The sequence below is a fragment of the Polypterus senegalus genome, chromosome 1 (assembly GCF_016835505.1).
Source record: "Polypterus senegalus isolate Bchr_013 chromosome 1, ASM1683550v1, whole genome shotgun sequence".
Lineage (NCBI taxonomy): Eukaryota > Metazoa > Chordata > Cladistia > Polypteriformes > Polypteridae > Polypterus > Polypterus senegalus.
Genome location: NC_053154.1, coordinates 256,479,355 through 256,485,765, shown reverse-complemented (window position 1 = coordinate 256,485,765; position 6,411 = coordinate 256,479,355). Strand labels below are relative to the sequence as shown.

The 6,411-nt window shown below is 37.4% G+C and overlaps 1 non-coding gene across 1 annotated transcript; it reads left to right on the top strand.

Annotated features, from left to right (window-relative positions):
* The first annotated feature begins 1,600 nt into the window (after positions 1-1,600).
* Positions 1,601-1,683, top strand: trnal-uaa. Its single transcript has one exon. It is a non-coding gene; the product is annotated as a tRNA-Leu (tRNA).
* Positions 1,684-6,411: the final 4,728 nt, after the last annotated feature.

The following is a 6,411-nucleotide window of genomic DNA, read 5'->3' as shown; positions in this document are numbered from 1 at the left end:
GGCTTCTCAGAGTCCTATTACGTGCGACCAAGCCTTTCATTACTAGTTTAATATGTTCAAGAGTATAAATATGAATACTCATGCAAGATGTACTTAGTACCTCGAAAACAAATGGTTCAATTGCAACAGAAACCCCGGCTTCCAGCGACCTTTTACACGCTACGGTAAGTAAACTGGATAAACAAATGAAATTCATACTTGAACGAGGTGACTTGAGCGCTGATGCAAAAGTAAAACTATACAACCATCTTGCAAAGATACCTTACTTACCTTTGTGAAAAAAGCGGATAAAGAAACAGTTACCACAGAAAAATGCATGTATAGATACAAACTTTTTAAAATATAAAGACGTAAATAAAAACATGGCCTCAGGTTCCCTGTGTATTAAGATATAATCTCATAAATACAGGAACATATAATAATCATTTACCCAATTATTCAACAATACAATTGATACATCTAAAAATCATCCGGACTTTGGGGCTACTAGTCTGTATTAAAATAATTACATTTCATTTAGCGAAATGAATGGAAACACAGTTGCAGTATTTCTATTAAGCACTCGCATCGATAAAAGCTCCTGACCCCTGATCAAGGTTCAGTCAATCTGTCTCCAACCGGCTGTCCAAATGAGAGTTTATAAAGCAAAAATGTTTAGTTATCTCATACTTTTAAAAACAGGCGGTCCCTGCAGAGAATCCTCTGCTACTGCGAGATTCCGATTCGACAAAGTACACATTTCACAAGCGGGCCCATCTGTAAGTAGTTCAGAATACTGTACTGTACTAACATCTTGTTATGTCAGAGCTAATGCACACCCGGCCTGCGCTTTTAAACCACTCCTGTATATTCTTTAGAGGAGAGACCCTGGCCGAATTTTCAGATGCCGAGACAAAAACTTAATTGATTAGAATGCCCGTTTTGGTAACAGAAAAATGAATACTGCTTGCTTCAGAAATATAAACATTGGATTTGTACATTAATCATCATACGGATAGATAGATAGACAGATAGAAAATAAATAAATAGAAAACATTGTTCTAATAAGATAATGAAGACGCACCATTTCGGAGATTCTGAGTCATCTTTCAGTATTAGCGGCAAGCTGTGTAATGGACCGGTCTGAACGATTATTTATATACTGTAGACAGAAAAGAGCACGGCTTTTTTGAAATGCGGACAGTGATTTTCTTTTAGCAGATGTTGGCCCCTTTGCCAACCATTTTAAAAGGATAACCGTGTAATGGTCGGTGTCCGGCCAAAGGCATGGATCTAGGCACCTGTACACCTAAAGGACCAGAATTTTTTTAAAAGCCGCCTTTGTAATAAGGAGATTGCTTTAAGCAAATGTGTGCCCTTTGTCCGGTTTTAAGACCGCTTTACATTGACAACTGGAAGATATGAACTGATGTTAAAGAACCTGTTTCTCGTGTCAGGAAAATGCTTGATCAGGTCGCACAGCTGTGACCGCTGAAGTTGGGGGTCTACGCTTCTGCCCCCTGCATCCAGGGCTATGGCCACACATTTTTTGGAAGGAGCTGAAAAATGACCGCAGTATTCGTGTAGTAACAAAAGAGTGTTTTAAAAGGCTTTTTCTATCACCAGAATGGCCGAGGTGGTTAAGGCATTGGACTTAAGATCTAAGGGGCAAATGCCCGCGTGGTTCAAATCACGCTTCTGGTAGCTGTTTATTCAAGCGTGCTCTGTTCACTCTGGGTGTGTCTGAGTACAAGTCTCACTTTTAGAAAGTTAAGCGCCTTGCTTCCAGAATGTGGATCCTTAACTCAGCTGAAAATACAGACCTGTACTTGATTAATTAAAATGGGAGGTATAGAAAAAGGCATATATCGAACTATTTATCTATAGCTTTACACGTGATACATAAACCCTGTTATTTCATGGACAGAGGGGCTGCGCGCTCACGAGCAGGCATCCAGCTGTGTGAGGTCCATGCCCTGAGCGCCCAACCAACAACCCTGCTGCTGCGGGAGCTCGACCGATCACAGCCCCTGTCGAACTCATGTCTCAGTGTGTAGAGAGAGCAGGCACCCAGCTTTGTGAGGGAAAGGCTTTTTTTCAGTGTAGAGCCTGTCATTTTGCCTTTCTGTGGGAAACCTGATTCACAGCTACAAGAGATTTTCTGTAAAATGGAAAAGGCTGATTGACTGCAGGACCTGTAAGCGGGCTTAGATAAAAAAGATTTTACAAATTATAAAGCAAAAGGTTAGATAGATATTTTAATCTCGTGATAATATTAAAATCATAGATAGAGGCAGGGGCATACTCCAGCACAGTATATGCAGGAACGGCTGTAAGTCAGATCTGGCCAGCTGGTTATGGACATGTCGATCAGGCCTCAGGTTCATGGTAAGTTCGTTCTTTTGATATAAAGGAACATGTCTGGACATGTCCTCGGTAGAATGGGTTAGGAAGGTGTGGTGCTGACAGACCGGGGCCATGCAAAACAGCATCTGTCAAGCTACTCTTGACACAAACCCTGAGCCAATCAGATGGTGTGGGTGGGATTAAGGAGGGACCAACATCCAGGGGACAGGCTGTAATTCACCAATCAACCAACAGGGGGCAGGGCACATCTTTTAAATCCACCAGTCAGAGGAAAGGGGTGGTGGGACGCATCATTTAAATCCACCAATCAGAGGAAAGGGGCCAACAGGTCATCAATAATTTTGATTGACAGTTTGATATATACCGCCTGACATATTACTACTAGGGTACCCAAACCGGAGTGTGACACCCAGAGCAGACCCTAATCCTTCTGATCAGGATGCAATAAAAAGGGACAGACCCAGAATAAGGTGTCTCATTCACAACTAGGACTCGATAACATATAAGCTCCTGTGCAAGATACAAGACCAAAAGACGAACCGTGAGAACACTCTGTGGGCTGATTTTGATCTGCGTCTTTTTTGTTGTGCCTTTGGGAAATCTTTTGCCTTTTCTTTTATTTTAATTAAACAATACAATTAAGTTGAAACCTCAATGATTCTTGCTACTTCACTCTGGTTTCCTTTCGCCAGTTGTTATGTATTGAGATGAATATAATAATGCTTGGCAGTATTCCTAGGCAGCAAGTGGCGCTGCAGTGGGGTTTGGGCAGAGGTATCTTTGGGGAACAAACTTTCTTTTCTTGTCTTTGGGTTTCTCGCTAAGTAAAGACTAAAGTGCAGTTGACAACACAACTTCTGGCCTCAGTGTCAATTGAATCTGCCTGTCATCTACCTCATATTATCGGACATAATACCAGTCACACTGCCTTTAACAGAAATGGTATATTCAGCAATCCTAATATCAGGATAAAATATACAGTATATTAGCTTTTTCTATTTTTCCCTTCAATTATTCTCCTATTCTAGTATTGTAGCACTGTGCCTGTTTTACTAAACAGACCTTTCACTAGTATGGTTATGATTTTTTGTATGGAGAACTCCCAGCCAGAATATATTTTCAAAGTTGGGATTTTTGCCTTTCATGTGTCTTTGAATGAGAATTTCCGTAGGTATGCAATGTATATTGAGACCTAATGAATCATATTTCTTTACCCAGATTACTCTAAACTGGCCCCATCTGAATGAGAATGGGCATGAGTGTACTCTTTGATGGCCTGCCATCCCATTCAGGGTTGATTTCTGCCTTGTTACCATTCACACCAGGATGCTGTACACTCTTTCAAAACTCTGAAGGAAAAAAGCATTTCCGAAAAATGGTTAAGGGACTAAGATAAAAAAAAAGCCTGGTTAGTAGTTAATACATTTAATTTAAGGCAAAGTTAGTGAAGGGCTGTATCAAAGTAAAGCTGCAAAAAGAACAATAGATAAAGGTTATTTCTTTTATGAAAAAATACAAGAAGATTAAAGACCAGTTTTCAGCTTTGTCGATTCCATCAGGTTATGAAAGTTACTATAATTCTAAATTACACTGATTTAAATCTTAATACTTGCAGCATTTAACAAAAATGGCAAGCTAAATAGGTAGGGCCCTTGACAAAACTAGCCACCTGGTTTTTAATTTCAAATTGTTTTCTAATGAAATACTGTCCCGAGGCAAAGCTGGTAAATGAGAATTGTAAAGAATACATAAAAGATCTGACAGAGTTTGAATGTAGGCATACCACACTTCAGACACGTCTACTGCTATGTGGTTGGGTGACACATGTCCAGTGCATGTTTTTCTTAGCTGTGCCTTTCATTGGAACTAAAATAAATGACTATTGGTATTAAAATAAGAACCCTACATTTTCCCAAAGTCCTCTTCATTCTCTCAAATGTTTTATTTTTGAGATATGTTTTCCTTTTATTTTTTCTTGTAATTTAAAATAAAATAATTGCTTAGCAATATTTCTTATAAATAGGTAAGCTTTATTAGAATTAAATTATTATTATTAATGGTGACTTTCAAAAAGGGGTGAAAATCTGTCTTAATGTCATATCTTAATGTTGCATTCCTCAAATTAGAATATTCCAAAGTGAGAAATACTGACAGCATGTGACTGTCAGGAAATATGGATTAAAATGTGTTTTGATAAGAAATTCAGTTATCTAGGTTCAGTTGTTAGCTATTTAACTGAAAGCTCTACAGCTCAAATGTGAAGAGCAAACACTCATTTTCTGTCAATAATTCTTCCCTTATGATGCTTTTATCTACAAGAAAAATTACTGATTGAACAGGATATTCAAATTTGCCTAGTTTTGTGTATTTTTTTCATATGGCTGTTACCCTTTTCATTTTTAGAATATAGAATAAGTCGATATGTAAAATAAATTTGGACTGCCACATAAATACTGTAAGAGCCTTTTTCTAGTTATTTAAGTTACATTATGTGTTTGCCTATAAATTGCTGCATCATCTATGGGAGGTTCTTACAACCCCCACAAGTTGAATTGAATTGGTATGTTCTAAGTATTTCAAGCCTTTCTGACTATAGATTAGTCTCTGTTAGTGACCTGCCTTGCCCTGGTAAGGTGTGGAGGGCACATGGTTTTAAACCGTACCATAACATGTGCCTAATAGTATGAAATGCAACATGTTCTATTGAACATGCAGTGCCATATGTTTAGAGCATACTGAAGGTGCAGTAAAGCATCTTTAAGTATAGAAAAAACTAAAGTTTGACAAGAAAAGCTAAGTTTAGAGAAGATACATTTTTTGCCTTTCAATCTATGTGTATAACAAACAACCTTTTTTCTTTATTCTTGTGTGGATTTTTTGCTTTGAATTTTCACTAAATCTTTTAAAACTAACTTTTGGACTGAGAGATTTCTTTCAGCATGCATTTGACCCATGCTTGATCCTGCTTTATGCACCAGCAGCTACAAATACTATATAAATTCTAATGAGTTTATTTAAAAAAAAGCTTGGAAGAGTGTAAATTGATTTAGTATACTATTAAGAAAAAGATAGATAGATAGATAGATAGATAGATAGATAGATAGATAGATAGATAGATAGATAGATAGATAGATAGATAGATAGATAGATAGATAGATCTTGTATAGTTTAGCTTTTTATGGAAGCTTTTTAAATAAAAAAATACATAAATAGGTAGATACGTAAGTATGTAAATAAATAAATACACTGTATATTCACTTTGGTCTGAGCACACTCTGGAATGACTATAAAGCAAGAAAATTCAAAAGAAAGAAAAGTTCTGGCTTGGTGTTCACAATTACAGTAAGGCATTACAGACGTATTGCTGTTGGTATAAAGGAACCCTCATAGCATTACTTGACACACTTTTGCTGAGTAATTTGTTGGCACAGTGTTAGCGTGTCAGAAAATGGATAGGCAGTATTGTTCATAATGGCACTGAGTTTTGTTTTAATTATTTCCTTTGTTTCTAGCTTTAGGAAGTCCAGAGTGCATCCTGTAACTGATTTTGCCTTTTTAATCAGCTTGTTGATTTGGTGGGACTTTCTTGAAGTAATGGTACAAGCCCAGCACAGTCTAAAAAAACTGCACTGGCCATCATAGAATTGTAGAAGATGTGAAGGATGTCACTTCCCACATTAAAAAGAATACTCTTTCCTAAGGGACAAGAGCCTCCTCTGCCCTGTCTTACATACAGTAGTTTCTCTGTGGACCACCTCTATATTCATCCCTTGAACAGTGACCAGAAAAATAAGCTCTTTGGTGCAGCAAAAATCAATAGCCAGTTCCTTGGTTTTGCTGATATTAAGGTGCAGATAGCCAGTCCCAGTATTACTTTTTATAATCACCTTCCTTTCATAATGCATCCAACTGAGGAAACTGACTGATAGGTTTGTTGAATTTTTGATAATTATTGTTATCTATGATCATTTTCAACCTAATTTGGTTCAAGGGAAATTATAGATTTGCCTTGTATTAATATGGGACCATGTTTAGTGAGTGAGGTGTGTTATAGGTAAAAAAACA